Here is a 12,785-nt window from a genome sequence, read left to right as displayed (position 1 = left end):
CTGACGGAGGATGTACGCCGCGGGTTCGGCTGATTTGCGGCCGCCGCCTTTGGCGATTCAGTGACGTGGACCGTGAAAGGGGGATCTTCTCAGACAGTTGAGCGTCCGCTGTGTCGGAGTCTTAAGGCAGAAGATCCCGCCTAAAAAGCATAGTAGTTCGCACGTTTGATACACCTTCGCCGATATGCGCGGTTTTTTGTTCGCGCGAACTTGGTTCGATTTCCTACGCCTACAGAACTCAGGAGGGGTGACATGAGCGCTAAACATAATTTATTTGGACGGGTCGTAAGTCATGATGCGAAATTCCAGGCATGAGGCAGGTTCAGTTACTCTTGCTGTCCAAGAGGGAGCGCAAGCACAAAGAAGAGAAGGGGATTAGAAATGTTAATGAGAAACTTGGGAACAGTAACAGCTGCTGGTAATTGCGTATGATTGAAGTCGTGCTGGTGAGGCTGCAGTTCGACACAAGTTATTGCCGAGAGAAAAAATAAATTGATTCAGGAGGTTGCTGGCCACGTGTTTTTCCAGAACTTCTCGGTCCTTCCTTCTTTGAAGGCGTGCTGGCGTCGGGCTAAATTTATGGGAGCTCTGTTGTGAAAGAAGATGTTCTCCAATTCCCGCGCATGCTGGCATTATCATCATCATTATGAAAATAGAATTCATGGTTCCCTCTGTACGTCCCGGCACTTTGTCTCCTGGTTTTCCACATCATTGAACTAGTTTATTCACTCTGTTGGGGCGGGGAGGATGTTGTGAAAGAAGATGTTCTCCGATCCCCGCGCATGCTGCCATTATCATCATCATTATGTAAATAGAATTCATGGTTCCCTCTGCACGTCCCGGCCCTTTGTCTCCTGGTTTTCCACAACAGCTCATTCATTTTGCCGCGAGTTTCCACATGCTGAAAGTTCCCGAAGTCTTTGTTTTACCGGAAAATACACCGAAGCAAACGATTGTTCGTCGACTGCGACTTCTTGCGACTACAGGCTTCCACAATAACAATGACAAAACTGTAAATACCGTATTCTTGTGCATTATATTTGGATCCCGTATTGATCCTCGTTGACAATGCCCTACGCATTTATTATTGGGACTGTTGTGAAACCAATTTCAAGTGCAACGGTAGCGTTACTACTTCGTTTTGAAAAACGAAATTATCCGGTCGGAGCCAGTGGAGTCTTCATTAGTCCTAATCACTTTGTCTTCATTGCATCATACGTAAATGTTTACAAGAAAGCATTCAGCGAACCTCAACCATCATCTCGAGATAGTTTTGAAGAAAAAAATCAGTGCCATGCTACTCCGTAAAAGTAGACGACCAGTGGAGCTGTTGGCAGGTTATTCGTTGCCCACAAACTCCCGCTAAAACCTCGCCGTCACGCTTGCAAAGCGTTTGGCGCGATTGTAACCACCCCGTCGTCTGGCGTTTTCTGCGTAATGGTATTCGCTGTACCGACGGGCATCGCGCTTACGCGTGGCGACGTTCGCAGCCCGATCGTCGTCTCTGGTATCCTTACGCCGCGCTCGCGTCCATTGTCACCTCTTTTTTAAGCGAAACTTTTTTAATCTCACCGCGCGCTTTTGCCGTCGCGGAGGATTTGACCTTCATTTGACCGCAGCTGCGCCGTACCCTTGGCAACGCATCACGTAACTGGCCGGGCCAAGGTCCGCCGTCAGCCGCGTTCGCCAGCCGCCCAGTGGCGCCGCCTGTGCAGGCGTGGTGCATGCGCTCTCCGCAGCTGCTTCGCCGCCTGGCCACCTGACTCGCCGCGTGCATACGAGCCTGGCCATGAATGAAAGCGGTGCCGGGCCATGTCCTCTTCTCAGCATCGCGTTGCGCGAAATCTGTATGCTTTGAGCCGTTGCCAGAAAGCGGCGTCTGACCACTCTTCGCATATCGCCGGGCGAGCGGCTTCGCTGGAGCAATGCCAAGCGCACGGAGCTAGTGTCAGAGACTGAGCAAGAGCTTGCCGTTCGGCTCGGAAAACGCCGGACACGGCACCATACCCGTAGACAAAGGACGGCTTTTGACGAATAGTATAATCGTTAAAGCTGAATCAAAGGTTAAATAAGGGAAACCAAAACTTAAGCAAGCTAAACCAAGTTTTGCTTTGCATATCCAGATATAGCTCAGCTAAGCCGCACTCATATTGTTCTGGATAAATAGGCTTCCCTGTGCACCACACAATGTTGCAAAACCAGCTCACAAGAACCAACATCACTACTCTGTTAAAGGCGGCTTCATTCATAAACGCAAACGCATTGTTGGAAAGGCATATTTAACAGATGATATACGTCATCTGGTATGAAATCATGAAGCTCCGGAGACAAACAGGTGCGCAAAGGTGGGTGGTATTTTAAGTTTGGGAGGAGCGGAATGGGTATTCGTCTCCCACCGACACAAAAAAAAGGAGGCCTGAAAATACCCTAATGTAATATGAAAAGTGAGGAAGTAGCACAGATATGAAAACACGCCCAAAACATGGTGATTTCCAAACCCTGAAAAACCTACAAATCGAAAATTTGCGACCGATTTGTCCCACATCATGCTTGATGTGACAGAATAATAAACACGACATCCAGAATTACATCCAAGGCAAAGAATCGCAGGCTTGGACGCAATGATTTCATTCAGAAGTACAGTAAACGGAGGACATCGTACTTCAACTCTCAAACAAGTGGCACCTAGAATCGGCGAGAAAATAGCCACGGCTTTAGATGTAAAAGTGCGTTCGACAATGTCTTCCACAAAGCCATTATAAAAGGTTTACAGACACTTCGGTTTAGAGACTAAACTGTGGCAAAATGACGTACGGCTACGTGAAAGCCTTTTTTAACCAACAAAACGGCAATAGTAGTCTTGCAGAAGACGAGAACTCCTTGCTTTGTATTGCCTAACAACTTAACCTTTCAAGGCTGAGTGATATCAGCGCTGTTGATTCAACATAGCCATGATAGACCTTTCCATACAACTTAATGTTACAGCCAGAATCAGCCATGCAATGTATCCGGATCATAATATAATGAACACAAAGATAGGTTCCTGGGGGGAAAAGAAAGGAGACTGCGAGCACCGGCCGATACGACCCACGTCCGACGGTGCGGTCTCTTATAATCCACATGCATATCTGACTTTGTTGGCATTGATACCTAATCCAAAAAAGAAAATGAAGGCATACTAGTACTGCTCGACTGCAAGCCAATCCACAGACAAAAAATCAAAATCCTCGAAACGTGGCTTCAGAGCAGCACAAAGAGCTGCAAAAACATCTTGGCACTTAAAACACCACCAAGAGCATAACCACAATGGCAGAATCGCACCGCGTCAGGGGTACGCAGGAATAAACGCTACGGCTTGTCAACAGCCTCATTGTCATTAGAGCGTCGTATAGGGTGCCTATTAGAACCTAACGAAGGCAGAGACAGAGCAAATGGAGACCATCTTATGCAAAGCGTACAAAATAGCCGTCACGCTACGCCGCAGCAAATATACCGTAAACCTTCTATTACTGGGACTGCACAATACACTTGTCGCACTCCAAGAAGCCCAGATAGCAGCGGAAAAACAAGGACTCACGCTAGCACGAACAGTCACAAACCTGATAACACCTGTATTTATTTATTTATTTATTTATTTATTTATTTATTTATTTATTTATTATTTGTCTATTTATTTATTTATTTATTTATTACAAGAACCTACATCGCCCATTGAGCATTGTTGTATGGGGGTTACAGTTGAAAATAGAATACAAGCAGCAAATTATAACCAAAATAAAATCATGCATATTATTATACATAATAAATCTAAACACTTACAGGACATCATGTAACAAAAGTACAAAACACAGGATTATGCAAAGAAAGCAGTAATTATACATATCAAAAATAAACAACCAAAAGTACAAAGCAAACGTTGGAGAGTGCGCAGTGCGCAGTCGACCTGTTCGGACGTGCTTTTCTGGTGCTCCGACAACAGCGTGCTTCTACAGTGAAGGACAGCTCACCGCCAGAGACAGCGGAGGACAGCCGAAGCTGAGTATTTACCTGCACGGTTCTTTCTCGTTGTGTCGGGTTTTTCAGCCGAGATGACGCGTAGAAAGCTGGTACAGTGTGGTAGCTGTCCGCGGCACGTAGACGCGGAGGAGTTTCAGCGGGATGGCGGCGAGGCAGACGAAGGGGCAGGTACGTGTCGGTTATGCGTACTGGTGTCGCGGCTAGAGCGCATAGAAGCGGATAACTCGGGGTTAGCTAAGCGGGTTGCAGAACTGGAGGCAGCGCTAAGTAACGAACGCGATGAACGGGGGGCCGTTGAGGGAAAGTTAGAAGCACCTCAGAGAAGCTAGAAAGGAGCGTCATCTCGCCAACAAATGACGAACACCTCGGCCCATGCAGCGAAGCGGAGGCATGCACCGAGGTGACACCGGGGGTGGAAGCAACGAAAGGCAAGAGCTACTGCCACGTGCTGCAAGATAGGACAGCAAAACCAGTCGATAACCCGGGTACCAGTAAAGAGCGGCACGTGGCAGATGATAGCGTGGTAATCATCGCGGGTGACTCTAACATGAAGAGGAGTAGCGCTGCCATAGTGGAAAGGGTAAAGGGGGATAAGCGTGTGAAGGTGGGGTGTTTCCCAGGTCAAACGATGCAGACGGTGATGACTGCAGTGAAGGGGCAGCTGACCTTGTCTAGTAAAGCTAGAAACCTTGTGGTGATTGCCGCAGGGCTTAACGATGTTCTAAAGGGAGAGGAGGGAAAACTTGGCCAGGAGATAGCAAAGGGGGTAAAGGACCTGCGGGCGACGGCCCCAAATGTGCTCATTGCAGTCTGCACCGTGCCGGAGGTGATGAAGCAGGGCGTACACACCGAACGGGCAGTACTCGCTGCTAGCAGCGAGATCGTGAGGTGTGACAGGGAACTTGGGCTTGAAGTGATAGACGTGAACAGGGTAGTGGGCAGCATCGGTCATAAACAAGCTTTTCAGTGGGACGGGATTCACTTCAGCCCCAGGCTAGGAAAGAAGGTGGGGTGGCGCTTAGGTGGGAGAGAGGTAGCTTTTTTAGGGGGCCCCGTGCAGCTAAGGAAGGCAAACTAGGAGACAAAGGGGAGGCAAGGGACACATGCACACTCAACGCTGGGAGGCAGTCAGGCCTAGAGCTAAACGGAGAACCTACAGACGTAACTGAGAGCGTTGACGGAAGCCATTTAAGTGGAAACAATGGAGCAAACAATTTTGTAAAAGGCAAAAACAGACCCCGTAAGCGGAAAATGAAAAACAAATGCAATAAATATTTAATCAGCTACATAAATATGCAGGGAGGCAGAAAGCCAGATAAGTGGGTGGAAATCCAAAAGCAACTTGAACGGGAAGGAATAGACGTGTACGCTTTAGCCCAAAATCACCTCCCGGACCTAGAAGCCCCACCTATCATAGACAATTATGTCTGGGAAGGTTGCAACAGTACCACAGGAATGAAGAAAGGGGGAGGTGTTGGCATGCTCATTAAAAAAGGAACCGACCGGCAGAGAGTGTATGAAAGCTGTAAAGATCATCTATGGGTTAGAGGCACCATAGAGGGGGAAAATACATGGTTAGGAGTAGTTATCTGTGGACCGGAAGTAGTGCTAGGGAAGAAAATGAGGAAATGGTAAACTTTTTGAGAAGAGATACAAACGAGTTCAAAGATTCGGGCGAAATAATCATAGTTGGGGATATGAATGCCGATTAGAAGGTTTGGATGGATCTACAGACCACAACGGTTCTCTGGTGATAGATCTATGTCAGGAAAACCGGCTTGTAATAGTAAAAACGGAAAGCAAGTGTGACGGACAAATAACGTGGGAAAGCGGTAACAGACAGTCCAGCATAGACTACAGTTTAGTATCCGTGACAGTATACTGAAGGCTGTGGGAAATGAGGATAGATGAAAATGGAACAGACAGCTTAGGAAGCGACCACGAGCGCCTTAGCTTGCACTTTGGAGGCGCAACCCGGACAAATGTAGAAATAGGTACAATAAAATGAACTAATTTGAATAATGAGCACTTAAAGATCATCGCTGATGGATTGGAAGATGAAATCAATAAATACCCAGGCAAAAAGTGGGATTACGACGAAATGATTGCGTTCATAAAGGGTAAGATAAATGAAGCAAAGCCACGAGAGAAAGCCGAGAAGCTGGTGGAATAAGGAAATAAAAGAGGCTATTGACCAGCGAAGAAAGGCGTCGACAGAACATAGAGAAGCAAAAAGAACTGGTATGGAACCGGAGGTAGTGAAGAAGAAATGGGAAATCTACCTTGGGAAAAAACTAGAAGTGCAGAAAATGGTGCAAGCAAAGATCAAGCAGAAAAGCAAACAATGGATGGCAGAAATACGGAAGAAGGACAAAAGCGCATCCAAGAAGTTTTGGAACGATGCAAAATCACCAAGCTCAAAAAACGATAACCATCAAAAATTCCTGATTGATGAGGAGGGGGAACATTTAGAAGGAGAGCGCGCGTTGGCGCATATTCATCGAGTGATTAGTGGGAAGTTTAGGACAATTGTGGTAGGGAAACCACCTCCGATAACATCAGCGCCACAGAAGGCTGCGGTAAGGGAAATAAGTTTGAGCAACCTTGATTGGAAAAAAGCAGAGCAAAAGGTTTCCCCCCATACAGCAGTAGCCCCGGACGGAATACCAATGCAACTGATAAACCTGCTTGGACCTAAAAGTAAGGAATCGTTTATGAGAGCAATAGATAAGGTGATAGAAACCAAACAAACACCAGAGGGCTGGTTAGAAAGTAGGATGAATTTAATATATAAAGGCAGAGGAGACAAAGCCAGTATTGATTCATACAGACCACTCACAGTAACGTCAGTGGTGTATAGATTCGTAATGCAGGCGATAAAATCAGAAATTCAAGCATGGATGGAAGAAAATGAAATACTTGGCGAACTGCGGAATGGATTTAGACAAAACACGCGACTGGATGACAATTTGTTCGTGATAACGCAATGCATTGAAATTGCGAAAACACAGAATAGACCACTATGGATTACGTTCTTGGACATTGAAGGGGCATATGACAACGTAAATAGAGAACGGCTGTGGAGAACGCTGAAACTCCAGGGAATAGATGACAAGTTAGTACAGTTCCTTATAGCAATCTATAAAGACAATAGAATGCACCTTACTTGGGAAGGACAGAAATGCGCCCAGCAGGTCAACATCCATCGGGGACTGAAGCAGGGATGCCCTTTGAGCCCAATACTGTTCATGCTTTACATGGCAGGGTTAGAAAATAAACTTGAAGAAAGTCAAGTAGGGTCTAGCCTAACCCATATGCTGCAAGGCGAAGTGGTACAACAGCATATTCCGGGAATGTTATACGCAGACGACATTGTTCTTTTAGCTGATAACCAATCCGATATGCAGCGGCTAATAAATATTAGCGGCCAGGAAGCCACCGACCTCAGGTTAGATTTCAGTGCAGAAAAATCAAGAATAATGGTTTTCAATGACGCTACCACTGATGTCGTGTCTATACAGCAAGGCGAATTACCTAGAGTGAAGGAATATGAATATTTGGGAGTGTGGATAAAGGAAGGGGATAACTACTTAAGAACTCACGAGGAGCAACTTAAGGTTAAGGGAAAGCGAAACGCAGCTATAATGAAGCATAGAGCTATGTGGGGGTATAACAGATATGAAGTATTAAGAGGAATGTAGAAAGGAGTAATGTTTCCCGGTCTTACGTTTGCGAATGCTGTACCCTGCTTAAAATCAGACGTTCTATCAGGCCTGGAAGTAAACCAGAGGACGGTAGGACGTTTGGCCTTAGGCGCGCATGGAAAAATAACAAACGAAGCAGTTCAGGGAGATATGGGCTGGGCGTTGTTTGAAGTTAGAGAAGCACAGAGTAAAATATGCTTTGAGATGAGGTTGAGGGCAATGGATCAACGAAGGTGGGCAGCTAAGGTTTTTATGTACCTATACTTGAAAAGCGTGGACACGCAGTGGCTAAATAAGACTAGAAGGCTAACGATGAAATACGGAAAGAACAGTGGAGAATCCAAAATAGCCAAGGTAACCAAAAAAGAGGCAAGGCAGATTTAAACGAATAAATGGAGGGAAAAAATGAAAGCTGAAACGTCGTTAGAGGTGAACAGGGCTGAGAAATTGAACATCAGAAAGGAAAATTTCTACGATAATTCCCAGGGCAGTGCTTTGCTTTTTGAGGCTAGAGCAGGTTGCCTGCGAACTAAGAGTTTTGTGGGGAAGTATTCACAAAATTATGGGGTATGCGTGGTCTGCGGAAAAGAAACAGAAACTATGCGGCACATAGTGTTATAATGTGAGGGTATCCATCCAAATCTACATGAAGGGAATATTGGGCTTCCAGAAGCCCTAGGATTTAAGGGTATCAGAGAGAAAGTTAACTTCAAAGCTGTCGAGGGTACGAAAAGAAGATTAGAATGCTGGTGGACGAAAAGCAGAGAGGGGAATATTGCCAAGGACAGTTACCACGTGTAACAGGGAAAAAAGTATTTCGGGCCTAATAAGCTTTAGTGCCTGCCCTAAGCAGCGCTAGTATTAAACGAAGAGTGTAAAACATGGTTGTATTAGTCCTTTTTGGTAAGATGACATGTCATCACCCCGATTCAAAGGGGAAACCAATAGCAATAATAATAATCATCATCATCGTCGTTAAGTTATGGGTTATTTCATCAAATCAAATTGCTGTTTTAATGGCCGTTAGGAAATTAGAATCAGAGAATATTGGTATTTTTAGCGCGTTCCAGTCGCTAATAGAGTTTGGAAAGAAAGAGTATTTAAAGACATTTATTCGACAGGCATATTCTCCAATTTTATATACGTGATCTTTCCGTTGAGACATATAACTAGGCGTCTTTAAACACCACTCTTTATTTATCCCCGTCTTACCATGGTATACATTATAAAGAAGTTTCAGTCTTTGATATTTCCGTCGTCCACAAAGGGGTTGCCATCCCAAGGCCTGAAGAATTTCCGAGGTCCTTACTCCAAAATCATAATTACCTGTTACAAACCTCACAGCCCTTTTTTGCACCCTCTCCAACGTTTCTTAAAGTAAACTAGTGAAAGGGTCCCAAGAAACACAACCGTAATCTAGAATTGGGCGCACATTTGTAATATACAGTGTTTCCTTGAGTGTTTGCGGCGCGTCACAGAAATTTCTTAGGAAAAAATTAATTTAGCGCGAGGCCTTGTCTGTGATTAAACCTACGTGACTGGTCCAATCTAGAGTTCCCGTGAATGTTACCCCAAAATACTTAACTTGATCTATATTTTATACTGCGCTGGAATTTAAGTAATAAGACCTGGATACTACCTTTTCTTGTTAGTAAATTGTACATGAAAACATTTAGTTAGGTTTAAACTCATTTGCGCTGAGCACACCAAGACACAATCTTATCGAGATCACACTGCAGTACTGTGGTGCCATCAACACAATTTAAGGGGCAATACAAAACACAATCATCGACATAAAGCCTCACTGTAGATTTCAAGCCCAGTGTGAAATCATTGATAAAATTCAGAGCCCTTCCAGCCCGTGAAGAGGGATGGCCAGCAAAGCTGCGGTTCCGAGCCTCAACTTGAGGTTTGACTGGGTCGTAGTCCAAGCGGTGCACGAAGCAATACACGTTTGTTTGTAATTTGCGATTGAGCATTGTTCTTGGTTATTAACTGAAAGTCCAGACCTGTCCAGTCACTGCTCCTCGCGCATGCTCAGCACGGCTGTTCACGAGCCACGTGAAACGGCTATCAAGCGGCTCCGACGAAGCGGCTCCCAATAGCTACTGCGCAATTGAAGCGCACACCTGGGCACGCACCGGCGCCAGTGCGTCTGTCGCGGCTGTGACGCAGCACAATCCAACACAATCTACTTTAATCCAATCCAATCCAAATCCAATCTAATCCAAGCCAAGCCAAGCCAATCGAATCGAATTCAATCCAATGCCCCTCGCGCTTGCGCAGAACGGCCCTTCACGGCACACGCGAAACTGCTCAACCTCGGCCAGTGTAGCTTACGCTACAAAACATACAGGAATCGTGGGTAGAAATTTATTATAACGCGGGTATGGTAATCACGGCGCATGCTCTATGAAGGCCCTAGGACGTTTTTATTTTGTATGATTTTTTACATGCCCCGGGGGTGTGGCGCGCAGTTTTACGATTCCGGGGATTTGAGTGGACTCCGCAACGTGGCGCTACGCTAGCTAGCGATTCCTGTCTACATCGCTCTGGGACCGGAGACGATCTGCTGGATCCTAGCCATTTACAGCTTTGCTGTAAAAATCAATAAAGAAGCGGTCCCAAAACTGACCCCTGTGGCACCCCCGACAGTACATATCAGCTGGTGATGAAGACACCCCCTTTATTACAACACATTGCTGACGGCCGCTTAGACAATCCTTAATCCAGTCTATTAGAGTTGTAGGAATACCATGAAATGGCAACTCATGCATCAAAAGACTGTGGGGAACGACGTCAAAAGCTTTTCTAAAGTCCAAAAATACACCGTCTAATTGAATGCCCTGGGCGAATGATATAGCGATGTCATGTACGGATTAATTCGTTTAGCTGTGTAACACAAGAAAGCCTGCACGAAAGCCATGTTGAGACGGAGTGAAAGAATTATTATCTTGGCATCAAGACTTGGCATCAACATAGCACGGTGCATCGAACTACATAAATGAGCGACTAACACAGCACACGTCTGAATTTCAAACCTGTCCCGAAGCACACAGACACAGAGCTGCACAAAAGCAACACACCAGGTTGAGCGGAAGCCATACAAAAACAACACCGAAACTTGAACTGGCACGGTCTACGCGGATGCAGTGGTGCACCCCACCAAAGTGTATGTGGTGGCCGTAGTCACCAACTGCCAAATACAAGAAGTCAGCAGCGCAACAATCCGTACGAGAGGCGCCGCATGGGCGGGAAAGCGGTCATTGCCCTTGAAATGGCACTCGGAAATGCTCGATAAATTTCCTAGCAATATTAACGGACTCAAATCTTGCGTTCGTGACTACCTTAAAGCTGGAAAAGTAACGTCGGCCGCTCAAATACTCGACACCATCCTGAAAACGACTGTTGCAAAGAAACACGCGATAGCGACGATATTGGAACACGCAGGAATAGAACGAAACAGCAGGGCCGATGAGGTGGCGCGACGATACACACAGAACCGGGCGACCGCAGATGAAGCCACTGATTCCAACTTCAGTACCTCACCGTACACCTAGATAGATATTTTGGAATACTAGAGAGAAACTAGGAAAGAACATCCAGAATCACACAAAGAACACTACAAAAAATCACAAGATGATTACTATGCCCCTAGTGCGAAATTCATGCGCAGCCCTAACAGCAGTTTTCTCGCCCACTGCGCATATCTTCTGAGTCTCAGGAAGGGATAGCGTGATGAGCGAACGCCGCCGCTATCTCCCAGCGCTTTGCTGCCGCCGAGCATGTTGTTGCAAATCGTTTTTCAACCTCCCAATCAAATTTCGCGTAGTTCGGAGAACCCACAAACGAAGGAGGAGCGGCAGGCGAAAGTGTGAGAGGGAGGGCACTCCTGAGCGCGACGCATGGCGAAAGTGTGCGGGAGAGGCAGTGAGACATGCTGAGCCGTGGGGACGAGCTCGGAGATGACGCCTTAGCAGCGCGTGCCGCCCTCCCCTTTACCATACGCGTGATCCTCCGTTTTCTTTCTGCCTGAGGTGCCTCGTTCGCTCGCTCGGTTACGCGGACACCGCCGCATTCGTCGCCGCCGCCGCCGCCTCGAAACCTCTGTACCGGGCGCCGAAGCCCTGCGCGCTAGAAAGAGGCGGTACCATGCTGACGAGCCCGGACGAACCTGTGCCCAATTTTGAATCTCCTCAATACTTTTTCCCGGTCAGGTGTAAACCCCTATGCCCATGGTTGGGGAAGACGCCCACACTATGACACGTCGCCTTGGAATGCACCAAATCACCCCTAACACAACACATGCGACATCTGCAGTGCGGGGCGACGTGATCAGGTGCTGAGCAGCGAGAACAAGCTAGGCGGCCCAAGCGGGTGTGCCCTGGAATAAAGGCTCCACCACCAGCAGCAGTGCCACACAAGCCTCTTGCAAGAAAACAACAAATAAATAGTCCATTTAATTCAATGCACGTATGACAGCTGCGCTGTTAGGGGAATTGCTGCTTTCCGGTGCAATGGTGTCCCGGAATTTGGACCTTTGTAAGGCTAAAGTAACCATAAACGTAAATTTGCAATAACATCGGTTTTAGCGTCAAAGGATTCAGTTAACAATTTACCGATGAGGGATCAGCACGAGCCATTTCTTTACGGTGAGCATGATTTATAGGTGGACTCTATCTTCCTTTAGTTGAAAGTTTCGGTACTGTGAGTATCGAGAAGATATGTCACGTATGCACTAATCGGTCGGAAAATTTTTATTTCAAGGTAGGCACAAAATATCTTCCGCAGTGCTAAGCACACGCGAAGACAGCACTTCCTTTTCAGAAACTCGTTTTCTCTTTAACGATCGCAAAACACCGCCCTACTTTCCGTCACGTTCACTATTAAAGTGATATGCCACATCACGCTAGACTGGAGAACTCTAAACACAGAAAAATAAAGAAATACACCGCACATATGCTTTTAAAAGTTCTGCTTCCGATCCAGTGGTTTGGAGGCCACTATGGCTTCTGGTTAACGCGAAAGCTTTACTTGGCTATACGAAGGCGATAGCGCGCACGC

The sequence above is a fragment of the Haemaphysalis longicornis genome, unplaced genomic scaffold (assembly GCF_048455015.1).
Source record: "Haemaphysalis longicornis isolate Haplotype H1 unplaced genomic scaffold, Haemaphysalis longicornis Haplotype H1 scaffold_7, whole genome shotgun sequence".
NCBI lineage: Eukaryota > Metazoa > Arthropoda > Arachnida > Ixodida > Ixodidae > Haemaphysalis > Haemaphysalis longicornis.
This window is presented reverse-complemented; position numbering follows the sequence as displayed.